The 14,753-nt window shown below is 40.2% G+C and overlaps 1 protein-coding gene across 1 annotated transcript in view; it reads left to right on the forward strand.

Annotated features, from left to right (window-relative positions):
* Positions 1-406: 406 nt before the first annotated feature.
* LOC125903713 (lutropin-choriogonadotropic hormone receptor-like) overlaps positions 407-14,753 on the forward strand; it is a 64,663-nt gene continuing 50,316 nt past the window's right edge. Inside the window, exon 1 of the mRNA XM_049600812.1 lies at positions 407-556. The gene's annotated coding sequence lies outside the window, so the exon portion shown is untranslated. The remainder of the gene's footprint in view (positions 557-14,753) is intronic.

Consider the following 14,753-nt stretch of genomic DNA (forward strand, 5'->3'; position numbering starts at 1 on the left):
ACACCCTGTTTCCAGTCAATCTCATTCTATAGAATTGCTCACTCTTCCGAGTCATTTCACATGTGGAGTTTAGGTGATATGGTTTAAAGGTCTTTTATAAGATTCGCACATGATATGTTTATAATTGGACACCTTGACAAGATGTCCGTGTGACTGACTCAAGCTATAATCAAACCACTCTGCCATCACAAGTAAACAAGGTTTTGTGCAGATGTGTCAAATTTTTAAATCAATCAAGAGTGAGCATGACCTCTTCAACCTTCAAGTGCTGATGTGTAAATATGCCAGCAAACAGATTTAGTGTAATCTGTCATGGGTATTTGTAGTGTTTAAGTTGCCAGGCAGACTTAAGCATGATTATCCCAAAGACAAATGTTTCTTCTCATTGCAGAAACCCTCTCACCCTCACTGCTTGCTAACAACAAACACAGGGAGTAGGATGAGCCTGGATGGCTGCCTCGCCACGTACACAGACTACTGTTTGGAAGGCCTGATAGATAAGAGCTTCATGGCGCTGCTTGAAAGAGAGGCAGCGATGCATCCGGGTGGTATAGAGGTAAAACACTCAAACACCACTGCAGGGACTGGGGTTCAGTTTCTGGCAGCTTTGCCTCTGGTCTAAAACAATAGACATGGTGGGAGGCCAGCTAGGGATCAGATCCGGGTCGCTGCTAGCATCTCATACTGGGTGGACTCTCACTCCTACTGGGCGGTTTCACTCTCCCAGTGAGGGTTTCTGTTGCAGCAGCGCAGGCCAGTGAACATTGTTAACGCAGGCATTGAGGAATATTGAGCCAAAGTGGTGTCTTGGAGGAACAGGAGAGCGCTGTTACAATCTCACAGCTGACTGCAAGCCAGGCTCCCTGTCATTCATGCTGCAGTAATCTGTTAGCATCCTTTTTGTTTTTGTACAGAATATTTCTGCTCACACAATCAATACATTTTCTCAGATGTGGTTACAGTGGCCTATGTCATAATTACATTATTCATACATCACACCAGAGTTATGGACATTGATTGATTGACCATTTGGGCTTGCAACATAGCACACTTTTTGGCAAACAAAGATTATAAAGACATTTATCAGTTTGAACTTGATTGTGAGTAGCTAATAAAAGAGGGGTAAACATACTTTGAAGTCAGGGTAACATATAGAGAACCATTTGTTTCAAAGTGCGTTAGCTAACGTTATGCTATGAACATTGTACATCGCAGAAATCGCATGTAGTTGTGAAAGGAATTCTATAAAACCTGACCAAATAGGATGAGTGACAGCATTGCTTCAGTTATCTTGGGTGTATATACACATGGTCAGTAGTTGATTGTGTGACAGTGCTAACCTTTAATTTAAGTGGAATGCAAACATTGGTGTTAACGCAAAAAATATATCAACCAGTATTCTTTATTTTTCTGTGTATATATTGGTGCTATTTTATTAATGTTAACCAGGTAAAGACAGTAAGATTCAATATAATAATGCATTTGTACTGTACTAAAACATTTATAGATCCACAGTCAGTGTATTAACTACAGTAGGTGGTGATTGGCATGATCCCAGTACCAGGGAGTACCGGTGTACAGGAGCTGTGGAGCCTCTTTAAAAGAAGGACCACTTAAAATAAAAAGCAAAAACATTTTAGTAACGTTTTTAATGATACACAACAGGGAGCTGAAGCCATTATATCGCCCTCTTCAAAGCCACTAGACTCCAGTGACAGAAACTGTAATTTTACCTCACAACACATGGGAGTTGCTGGTCTACTACTGCCTCTTGTTTGTTTGTGTTACTGCATGACTTTCAGAGCCAAACTAATGTGGTATCCATAGCAGTATTGTTTTGTATGTAGCAACAACATTGTACAGAAACTTAAGTCAGGTCATGTGAAAAAAGTTATCAGAGGGTCTTAAGAAATTAGCATTTTGATGCTAAAACATACATTCTTTGACAGAAATTTGAATTTTTGGAGTTTAGTACATAAGGAACACTACTTGAAAGCTCAAGAAATTATGTAAAATCCTAAATAATACTAATACTAATATTAATACTACTACTACTACTACTACTACCCCAGGAAGCACTAGAAAATGTTGCTGGAGTGAAGGATCTCTTGTTCACCTTACCTTGCTTAGACTTCTACCACCACAATCAAAACACGAATAAGCAGCAGAAAATGATGGATGGATGGATGGATGGATGGATGGATTGTGTGTAACACAGCTGCCAGGATGGCTGTAATCCTGAACTCTTATCCCTGAGAAGAAGAAGAGTAGATTGACTTCTGCTCAGTTAGCATCAGACGTAGCATTCTTTAGCATCTATCCCCAGTCTTTCCTTGTCTTCACAGCTTGGGCTGGGTTCACAAACTTGTGCCCTTTGAGACTTAAATTTGATTCATGAGCAATACAAATAAACTTGACTTTGCTATAGAGAATAAAAGGGTGCGTCCCCCCTGCTTATTGGATTGCTTTCAGCCTACACAGCCATCTAAAATATCATATGAAAATACATTTATGCCTGTTACACCGTTATGCTGAGACCAAATGTGACATTTGCTTTGAAAACCATTCATCACTGTCATTGCATATCACAATCAATATATGACCAGGCACGTTTTTTTGTGCCAAATTCAACTCATTTGAGCATTTGTGGCTGTTTTTTTTTTCATTATAGGTAATCTATATTCATTACACTTAACCACAGCTATCATTTGTCATAATCTTCTCATCTCCATTCCTGGATCCATTTCATGGTCGGGGATCAGGCTATGAGCTGGAATAACAGGCATGTATAATATAATATATCATAGATGGTGTGTCCCCGGCCTACTGTATATTTAATCTGCTTGGAGGTTAAAATGCTCATTACCCATGCAAGAAATAACCCTGACATCCTGTTTATACTAAAATGCTTTGATGCAGGTTTTATAAATTGTGAAATGTACCTTCTTGTTGTACATTAGTGATCTTGTGTGTTTCCCAGAATGCCTTTGAATGACTTACAGTGCACTCGATTCACCTGGACCTGCAGCATCCAGCTGGATTTTATGTGTTCGTGGGAGGAGAGAGCAATATTCATGATTGATGACTTTCTGGCCAAGAAAAAAAAAATAAAGCTGAAAAATCTTACATGTTTTGTGGATACATTACATTATAGACTACTGAGACTGCTGCTGATGGGAAAGCTAGAACAGTATCTCTTTGTCTTCTTCAATGGGTCACTCTGTACAGCATCAGTGAAAAATAGTCCTTCCTTTTGGATTCTTACAGGAATGACACCAAAACCTGTTTGAGATTTGAGATCTTTTTGCAATGTTGAGCATGCAGCCTCCTTTTTCATAACACCACAAGATGTAATGCCATTTGAATTTGGGAGCTTATAAGAGAATCAAAATGAAAGAACATACTCAGCCCAGAGATGCATGGCTGCAAAGTAGTTTAGCAGGTTTTTTTCTGAGGTCTTTTGTGAGCTACGTATTGCAATTATCCATGCAACTGCCGGCTGCTTGTAGACCTTAGTCTAGCACATCTGTCACAGTCAGTGAATGTGTTTACCAAGCGCTCAGCTCTGTCTCTACCAACTCCCCAGTGCAATGAGGCCACAAAGAGGACTTGACCTCTATCCTCCCTCCTCAGCTCCCATCCTGTCCTTTTTTCAGTCTGCTGGTTCTGACCCGCAAGAAGGTGAAGGTAAAGACTTTTGCTAATGAATTAACTGTCCAATTATAGATACCGCAGTTGCACAGACATCCCCTTTCGCTTTCATTTACACACTTTCGACTGCCTGGATTCCTCTGTTTACCTCATTCTGCCTCCCAAGATAACAGAAGCATTCTGCAGCAAGTTTGGCCAATCTGGCTGTTATTAAGGAGAACGATACAGAAAAAAAACACTCTCAGATGTAAATTATTTTCTCAGGTGCTAGACACAGGTTGGTTGTTATTTCAAAGATGGCCAGCTCTGTTATCAAAGATGTCAGGCAACACAAAGTGAATAGATAACGTCCCACGTATAGTCAGATTCTTTACTGCAAGACATTAAATGTAACGGTCTTTTTTTTTTTTTTTTTTTTTTTTTTTTTTTTACATTTTTACCTTCAGCTGTTGTGTTTGTATCTCTGGAGGCTGCTGAATTTTCTTTCATTCTCAGCTCTGACAGTTAAGAAGCTTTATTTCGCACCATAGCGGAGTGTGCCTCATATTTGTCTCAATAACTCCTTTTAAGTACCTGCTGCTATGTGTTGTTTTCCCCTCATTATAGGCAAATTACTGCTCTCTCTTTGTTTAGTATAGTGAACTTAATGTAGATCAGTAAACAGCCCGAGGCCCCTACCCACTTGAGCCGGAGTCTGTCTGTCCTGTCAATCACATATAATTGGATCGACAACAGAAAGACACGGACAATTTATGAATCTTTTCAGGGAAAAAAATGCTAAATCAAATGGTCACACACACACACACACACACACACACACACACACACACACACACACGTGCACATGAGGATGTCCATATGCATGCAAAAAGATGAAGAAGGTGTACGCCTTCTGGAATTTACTGTGCTATGCATACACTTAATATACCTCATGTGAGGGAGTGGACAGCTTTACTACAAACCTGTGAAAAATTGTGTGTGGCATCCTTATCCATGGTTTTCAAAGGATAATAAAATTTGCCACTGCCACACCTAGCTTGTTCAGCAAATTAGGCATCCCCTGGTGCACCCCACCCCCCAAATGAAATATTATTAGATTTTTCTCATTGTCTTTACATTTATTGTATTTATCACAAACAAGGACGGGAGCTAATGAGAAATCAACACAAATAAAACAAGAAAATGAATTTGCAAATGTCATCTTTTCACCTTTTCACATACGCCCCCTTATGTTTGATTTTTTTTTCAATGCCAATAAATAAATCAGTTAGTTTAATTAATTAATTTAATTAACTGGGAGGGATTTTGGTGCCTTATGCAGCTACCTCAATCACCTTTAGGAAAATCCACCACTGTGAACTGCTCTAACAACCACAAAAATAATGTTGGTGTATTGTAGAAACCAGTAATAGCACAGGCTTTTTATGCACCAACACCTTTTGTGTTTTTAAATTGGTCCACCTGTAATGCTTCATTGTTAACGGCTGCATCATTTCACTAAACATCTGGACTAAATGCCGAGTAAAGACTTGCTAAAGACATGCTAAATCTTGTAAACACAACCAGGACAGCTTTTGTGCAGCTGGTGGGGAATCAGCCCACTGAAACAAATTCAGGACTGTAAACTGAATGGATTTCTGGCAACTGCAATAACAGATTTTGAAACTGCTTAAGAATCAGTACAGTTTTATTTCTTTAATTTAATAGTAAATTAAAGGTGGAAAGTTGAATGACAGCACAGCACAAACCAGCTTTAAAATCACCCCTGTGGTGGTACTTGAACAAAAGGAGAATTACACCCCACTGATACCTCGCCAGGCGTCTTCACAGGCCTGGCCGTAAATCCCGGAAGTGCAGCAGCTTCTGTCATAGGTGTCAAAACACCATTCTGTAGAGACTTCACTCAGCACAGGAATGAAAAACACACCTTGTTCAGGCACTTTGTTATTGTCGTCTATACTGTAAATACACTCAGACATGTCAAATGGAACAGGCACTTATTCATCATTCAGCTGTAACAAGTCCATCAGCGACATCCCTACAAAATAAATTCAGTTTTATAACAGAATGTTGCATCAGCAAATACGCACTGTATTGCTTTTTTAGCTTTCAAAACACAATTGTGGCGTCTCCAGGCACCATAATGCTTTAAGGGTGCTGTAAAACAGAGTCGGATGCTAACCTGTTTTTAGGTATACCCAGAACCATATATCTTACTGAACCACATCAAGGAGGCATATTCTACCCGTAGCTTTCATTCCTCTAGGTCTATTTTTAAGTGAAGAGTTTCCATGGTAACCCGAGGTGCAGGTATTGCTTGTTGAAAGTGGTTTTTGAGGTCTAGCCACGGAGTTAGAATTGAATAAAAATAAGAAAGAACCAGAAACAACAACCTTACCTCCAATCTTTCTTTTTAGCTGCATAGCCAATGAGGACATAAGAGAGAAGTGTTTGAACTGGTGATCTGTAGGAGACAGGTGGTAAGGGGAGGTGAGGATACCAAACTGTTGCTTGATGGATGCAAGCTGAGATTTGGCAGCCTTTGTGAGGTGGAAAGCTTTGTCTCAGTTTCACTGTTTACCTTCAGGGCGTTTTGTCGGAGCTGGCCCAAATGTTCATTATGATGTACACAGAGAACTCGGCACTCTTAATTTGAAGGGCATTACAAATTGACCCAGGCATGTGGCAAAAATGAACAAGTATGTTGTGTTTAAGGGCGGAAACAGGAAAATAAAAGATTGGTATTCAACCACTGAAGTGCGGGAGTGCAGAGCAGTCAGTCTTTCTTCTCCAAAGCCTTCAGGTTGAAAGAAATGATGACTTGGCTGTCAAACAGCATTTCTTGACTGCTGTGATTGTGCCAAAAGCTGGTCAAGAGAGAAGGCAACTGCATTGATTATATTGACTGCCACCAGCAGCAATGACAAAATTAAGTTAATAGTTGAAGGAGTTATTCGATAATCAAATGAGAAGCTGCCCCATTTCAACTCCATCACATAGATAGACTGCGAGTATCCTTCACTGATATCTGTTAAAGTGTGAGCATCCTTCACTGATAATACAAAGTCACACCTTAATGGAAAAATCCACCCACGTGTGTTCACACTGTCTTATATCAAACAGTATTTTCTTTAATGCGGGTCCCTTTTTTATGTAAAACTCCACAGTATAAAACCTCTTCATTTTCAAATAAAAGCTTTTTATCACTCCACAACTATAAGTCTGTTTTATTTCTTCAGTACTTTCAGTCTTATGATATTATGCATTAAAGGGTCAATTAATAAACAAACATACATAGTAACATAATGTTATACAATGCTAGACATTTGCCAGTCCACATGTTCCCTCTCCCTTCCCCTTTCCAACATTTTCCTTTCCCTTCCCTTTTTCAATTTCTCATGTTACACTACTGTGACATGAGAAATTGGTCACCTCAAGCGCAGATGATACTTTCCACACACTTGTAGTCGTAAGGGTCGGGTCTGCATGACGTAAAGCTCCTCATCTTGAGTGTCTTCATTCTCCAGACACTCAACAGAACTGTAAAAACAGAACCGCCTGCGTGTCCTCTGTCTATGCTGCATCTGTTTTGGAGTATATTCAGCCCTTTTTGCATCTACAACAAAGAAAAAACACACCAAACAACAAAATAGACAACAGGAGCTTCTTTTGAAACAGTGTTTTAGGGTGAATTTGTCCTTTAAACCTCAATCAAATGAATTCTAACCTTTACTTTTAGCTTTCAAATACAAAAATGTCTCTTACCCGAGTGCTGCTGCTGTGCCTCGCTCTGACACAAAGTTGTGAGATTGGAAGTGACCTGTTAGAATTGTTTGTAGAGCATCAATACAAGCGGGAAGAAAACGCTTCTCTCAGCAAAACAACAAGAAGTACAGAGGCTGGATTTGATACGCAGACACAGGCATTTACAAATCATGAATACCTTCTTATAGAGTCTACACAGACGGACTGTCAGGGAAATAGAGTCAAGTCTTTTTAGCATGGACATTAAATAATTAAATCAAATATTGATCAAATCTCAGAAACAAGGTCAGGGAATTTTATACAATTATATAATGAACTAGAAGAGAGTACTCAGTACAGTGCAGATCTCCAGGTGGCCAGGCGGCCGCCCGGGCTGACTGAGGCCACTCTAGACAATTCTTGTAGTTCCAGCAAACGTGGCACAATGCATTTCAGACGCGTCCCAGAAGTAAGTAAAAATATGCGCCTCGTCTATTTTTGACAAAATCTGCAAGTATGCAAACATGGTCAGGGAAAATGCTCCACTTCTAAAACACTCCCAGAGTAGTGTGGCGGGGGACAGAACGAAATCAGGTTGTAGCTACGGCAGCCAGAACACTGCACTGCTGCGCCCAGTGGAATTGTCCCCCCCCGGCTCCCTTATGCTCAGTCCAGACCAAAGATTTGCAAAGAGATGAGTTGAAACATGCAACCACTTACAATGCGCCATTCTGCAATGTTCTAAAAACCTGTTGGTTTACACCAGTGCAACAAGATGAGACGGTGTATCATCTCTATGCAACAACTCTGTATTTCTGTTCTGATTTCCAGCTTTTCAGACTTATTTTGTGGCTGAATATAATTTGTACTCACCGTCAGATACCGACACACCGTGAGGACAGAAACAGGGTTTGGTGGGGACGGAGCACCTGCTGCAGCAAGCAAACATGTTGCCTGCGGTCATTTTGACTTGACTTCACTACAAGCTGATTGGCTGTAGAAATAGGTGACGCGATTTACGTTCTAAAACCAGCCGCCGACGAATTGACCAGCTGAGTTGAAGGTGACACAGCCAGCCAGGTTGAGTCGAGCTTGGACTGACCAGTTCACACCTCTGCAACTTTTCTCTGTAACATTCTAAAATGGTTTTGTCTCGTCATGAATCATTGGCCTGAACTGGACTTTACAGTCATGACATGACTTATATCATCGGTCAATAATGGTATAAAACAGACATTATAACAGGACTTTCAACAATTACATATCAGCGCAGCCACAAGAGATCCTGGAGCGTACAGTGCATACATGTGTACACAAAATATTAAGCTGATTGGTCCAGTAGTTTGGGAGGTAAGCAGACACTCACACACACATCAACATACGACCAAACGTATGATCCCCTCCAGGCTAATGGAAATAACTAATTGTGAATTTGACCTTTGATAAACACTGACATAATTAGTCCCTTTTTTATTATGGTTCATAATGAAGATTGGTTAAAGACAGATGACGTCAGAGATGTGCTAACAATTCTCCTGTCATCATTCCTCTTGATGTGGAATTTTTCAGTTACTTTCTGCATGGGTGACTCAGTCACAGGTTTTGAACCTGAATAGCAGAAAATATAGAGGAAAATTGGGCAGGGTAACTTCCAAAAGCTCCAGCGGCCTGTGTAGTCACTTGACTGTAATACAGGCAGACACAGATGAGACATAAGCAGTTCATCTCTTCAACAATACAGTCATGTTGGAGGTTGTAATGGTCCCGAAATAGGAAATTTCAGTGCGGTTGTAGCTATTACATATAATAAAGCCTGTCAGGATCTTTTCATGGTAACGTGTAAGTGACCCTTGCACAGCTGTCCCACAGACATTTTGGTCGCTGGTGAGTTGTAATGGAAGCTTTTACAAAGCACTTCAAATGAAATGTGACCAATCCTGCGTGAGCATTATTCAACATGAGAAATAGCCATTTTTAAATGATTTTAAATCTATTTTTGTCATTTCAACCGATACACATTGCAGCTTTGTGGTGTTTTCCTTAAGCGCCCTATTTAGATCATCTTTACCCAGGCTGCCAATGTTTTCTGAAAGGATACTGTATATACTGTAGATCTGTGCTTCTCCAGAAATCTTGTGTACCTCGGCTTTTCACTGTTATATTTAGTCAAGGAGCCTTATGAGTCATTGCCATTGTTTAGCTTTGCTTTGCCTCTTGTGTTGCTAATCTGGCCAGTTGCTAAATCTCTGCAATTGTCCTGCTGCAATGAGTCAGTCAGTTTCCAGGTAAAGATTTATAATGTTTTGTTCCTCTTGTGGTAATCTTATCTTCCCTTTGGTTTTTTGGGTTTTTTTCCCCTTTCCCTGCTTGAGTCCTCCATCCCCCACCAACCCCACAAATGTGGGAGTATTAATCAAAAGAACTGTGTCTCCCCATTCCCTCCTAATAAGTAGAGAGTGAATGCATGGCTGCCTCCATCACAAATAGCAAGGAGACCTTAGACTCCATTACCACAGGTTTGTTAATTCATGAAGTGGGTTTCTTCTTGCCCCCTCCTCTTAGACGTCTCGGGCTTTCACATGCCCTCTTTCCTTATTCTCCTTGATTCCTGATATATTTTGTACCCTCGCACTTTCACTCCTCTCATTTCATTGTCATATTCGAGGCAGAAGAACATCCTTTCGTTAGGGAGTGCTTCCAGTCTAAACCTTGTCCCGCTTCATAATTCAGCAGCGTACAAGGCACAAGTTATTTCTGGACATGCAGGAAGAACAGAGAAGCAATCGTGACACACACATTAGCAGCCTTACCTGCTAATGGATTTACCTAAATGGCATGAGGAGGAAGACTAACATCATTCAGCAACATTTAGTCTTTGAACTTGTTCTTTTTTTCAGCACTTTTATCTGAAGAAAAGCTAAAAGTGCACACAGTGTTCGGTTTTGTAGTTGGTACATTATTCCTGCTTTTATTTGCACTTAATGGAAGTGGTTAATCTGTTTTCAAATAAGTAAATACTTTTATTTTACCTTTTATTTGACCAGGTATTGACCTGATATTGTAATTCTACAGGTCGTGTTTTTAGGCTAATTATATGGAAGCAAAGATTTTAAAACCAGATATCTCAAACGGAGAGATAACATGTAAACTAGAGAGTGAACTGAAATAAATATTCTGGTCACCGTTGCTGCTGTTCATGTGTTTATATAATTTATAATGCAGTGGCATTTTGTAGCATGTTGTGTCATCTTTTCTATATCTAAATATTTAAAGTAATTGCTTGACATTTTGGGAAATAGTCCTTTTCACTTTCTTGCCAAGAGGGATAAGGAAATTGATACCACTCTCATGTTTGTACATCAAATATGAAGCTACATCCAGCAGCTGGTTAGCTTAGCTTAGCCTTTAGCATAAAGATTGGAAACAGAGGGGAAGAGCCTGGATCTGTTCAAAGTTAACAAAATCACCTACCAGCACCTCTAAAGCTAATTTATTAATTAACACATTATATCATCTTTGTTTAATACTTTTATTCCATTGACACGTAAATTGTTTAACAAAATGCATGTAGCTATGGTGATCTCACCCAGTGGTTTGGACTCCCATTTTGAAACCTCACGTTCACCATTTTTGCCATCTTGGATTTTTTGGAACCAGAAGTGGCCAAATTTGGAAGAGAGGGTGGAGCTGTGGTAGAGCAAGAGGTGGATCTGATTCATAGATGCCTGTGGCGATGCCTTGCAGACAGCCTGTCATTCAAAGCAGCCCCGCCCTTAATTATGCATAACTTAAAGCCTTAATAAAATATAAATGGGTGAGTTATATAACAATTCACCCTCCATACAGCTGTCATAGAGACTAAAATCATTTTTTGTACCAGGCTGCAAACATGTTTATTTCTGCTGTAATGTTGGGCATTTTAATGTGGTGGAGGAGTTTGAGTGTCCCTGTGAACCTGGGAGCTGTGTTGTCTGGGGCTAATAGGCCCTGGTAGGGTCTCCCAAGGCAAAGTGGTCCCAGGGGAGGGACCAGACTAAGAGCGATTCAAAGACCTCGATGAAATGAACCTTTCGTGAGCAGAGTACCTCGCCCTGTATGGGGACACCGGGCCCTCCTCCTGGAGCCAGACCCGAGGGGGAGAGCTCGTTCAAACTAACAATGAATGATGACGTACTACACCGTGACTTTATTATATGATATTAGGATGACATAATATCCGACATAAGACATTTTTAAAGATATTTTGGCGACATACTATACTATGACGTTTTTACTGATATTTTGATGACATATACTATGACGTTTTTACTGATATTTTGACCCCATTGAGTTGGTATGATTTAGGGAGCATGATGAATCCATCGTCCAATAGGGAACCCCCGAGAGGTCTAGACGGTGGCTGTGGTAAAGGTGGTGAAGATGAGATGTGAGGGAGATGGAGAAGTGCTTATGATCTGGATGAGTAAAGGAATGAGCCTTTGCTTGAGCTTGTCCTGGACTCTGGATATGATGACTGGAGGTGAACAGGGTGGCGGAGGGCACTACATCTGGAAATAAATTGACGGCTGACAGCAGCAGAAGAGAGAGCAGATTCAAAATTTTGCAGTAGCATCATGATTGGGTGATGGAGATCGTGGCAAAGTTTCATTGGATAACTAGAAGAGTGAATACCCTTAGTCAGCTGATAAGAGGAAGCAGTGGGGGTGGGATGGAGAGAATTATGAATGGATGAGCACAAAGAAAGTCTTCCTTATTAACATGGGGATTGACTCTCTTCTGGAGCCTGCCTCAAGTGGCTGTTTACAGAACTGCAATTCTTGGTACATCCGTGTTGGCTTCTTTTTCAGCTGTTTGGTTTGATCTCATTGACAGCTGTTTGTGTCAATTACTGGTGCTTGGTTGGATGGATTCTGGCTTCAAATGACTACGCCTCTGCAAGATGGCAGTGGCTGGATATTTTGGCTTCATTTTTGTACAGTGGAAGGAAGGGGAGACATGTTGTCCATCTTTGGAGTGGTTTTCTCATATAGTTGCTAGTGAGATGAGGAAACCAATTAATGGTGTATTTCCCAAAATGTCAAACCAGTCCTTTAAAGAGAGAATGAAAGGTTTTAACCAATCTTTTAACTTGGACTGTGATGTATTTCATAAATGTGTTGGAGGACATTACTTAAACACTAGAAGAGCAATGTTCCTTTTAGAATTAAACTACAAAATATATTGTCGCTGTGTCACTGATCCACATAGAGAGAGCAGGTAAAGGTTGTTAAATTTTGTCTACCTGCAGCCTGTGGCCATTGAGCTTGAGCCTTCCTGCTGCCACTGACATAGATTGAGGGCCCCAGTAATATTTGCAGAGCTCATTTGCACTCTGTGTGGCACATGAAATTGCCATTGACTGCAATCTTGCAAGCTCTCAATGGCCTCGCATCGACAGTGCTTGTTAAAACCGCACCACGAATAAGTCCTAGAATAGGGACACACGCCTCAGGGGAGTCCGAGATGGCTAACAAGCACATTAGGTATGGCAACTATGTAGTGCACATTGTTTACACCCACACTCAAGGCACACATGGACACACACTCACATACACACACCCCCACAATCGCATAGGCCTAAAACTGAAATGTTCAAGGGAAATAGGGAGGGAGTGTGGACAGGACTGAGTAAAATTAGCTTATTAGGCGAAACACTTAAGGCAAGCTGCAGCGTCCAAGTTAAGGATCACACACAGTACAAGTGCCAACAAAAGATCAGGTAGTCAGGATAATGATTGTAAAGTGGTTTTGAGGTAGCAATTAGCTGTCAGCTGTTGCAATAAGGGCTGTTTGTCTTGTCTGATAGTCTATAACAAAAGAAAATCTTGTTCATACAGTTTCCCCTCTCCACTTCTATTCCTCTGCGCTCCTCCTCTGCACTCTGGTGCATTGCCAGAAAATCACATTTCTCACATGGGCAACTTTTCTCCTACTGAGAGATTATTTCAATAAAAAATAAACAGTCTTCCCCCGCAAGGCATGATCACAGGCCAAATGATCCACTCAGAGAACGTGGCTTTAAGAATGAATAATGCATATGTTCACTGTTAAATTGTATCTAGCTTACAAGAAAAGGGAGAGAAGTATCTGTCCTGCTGCCAATCTGAAAAGTGTTAAACCATCATGAAATTTAATAATACATGTTATTTCTACTGCGCTTGAAAAAATAGACAGTTAAAGCAGGGGACATTAAAGTAAAATGACAAAACAGATTTTTTTTTTTGCGGTTGGTTGGTTGTTCTTTTTTTTTAAGCATTTTCTAAGCTAAGTCCTGCAGGTTTTGTATTTGTGGCCAACTGTGCTCGTCTCTTTGAAGGCTCTTTGGTTGAAAAATCATTAAATGTAATCAGTAAGAGTTTATCTAGAGTGGAGTTAAGCATATGGCATCATAATTCTGTTTAATATGTTTTTAAGGGAGTAGTTTAGGTTGCATACTGTAGTGTCAGTGGGATAACGCCATGTCGTATAACCAACATAACATTAGTCCTGTGTCAATAAAGGATAATAGGTGCATTAGATATAAAACATAATCTAAAATGTGTATTGAAATGAACCCTCTGAGAAGATTTTAATGGACACACATGAGCTACAAAGCAGCCAAAAATACATTAGAAGATTATTCGTTATCCCTGACTCCTGGATCCTGATGTTTTTAATTAGTGCCTGCGCTCTAAGATATTGTACTTGCAACTCGAGACCTCCCTGTAGGAATTTTATTCATCAACATCTGCCCTGACTCCAGCATTAATTAAATAAACTCTTAAATTATCAACAAGCCAGTTATAGTATCTTGCAATCAAACCCCAGGTGATGGTGTAGTTTTGTACTCAAAAGACTTCGACAAATTCCTTACAGCGTTAAAGGATTCTTTTAAGATGAGGCATTTTCTCTTAAACCCAGAGAGTGAGTGCAGGTTGAACTACATTAATATTTTTTCTTAATATCAGCCATGTTCTCATGCTTTTGTAACATTTGCAGGTTGCCTTTAAAAATATTGCCTCGGGTAATGGAACTCAAACATCTTGGGTACCAGCCCAGTGAGTCTATTTGGCTGGCACCCCGCACTATTTCCATTAATCCCCATTGAAATTTTGGCAGGTGAGGATAATTTGGCACAGTCACAGTCTGAATGGTAACAAGAAGGAGAAAGCAGGAGAGGAAATTATTGTCATAAGCCATCACAAGAACTGGGGAATGAGATCAGAACACTTGAATGGCATGTATTGCTCAGTATGTAAAAACTGGCATGTTGAATATTTTACTGTGAATTCAGTCCAGTTATTATTCTTATCATCCGATCCACTTTAATTCCTTCACAT

This window comes from Epinephelus fuscoguttatus, linkage group LG16, assembly GCF_011397635.1.
Source record: "Epinephelus fuscoguttatus linkage group LG16, E.fuscoguttatus.final_Chr_v1".
Lineage (NCBI taxonomy): Eukaryota > Metazoa > Chordata > Actinopteri > Perciformes > Serranidae > Epinephelus > Epinephelus fuscoguttatus.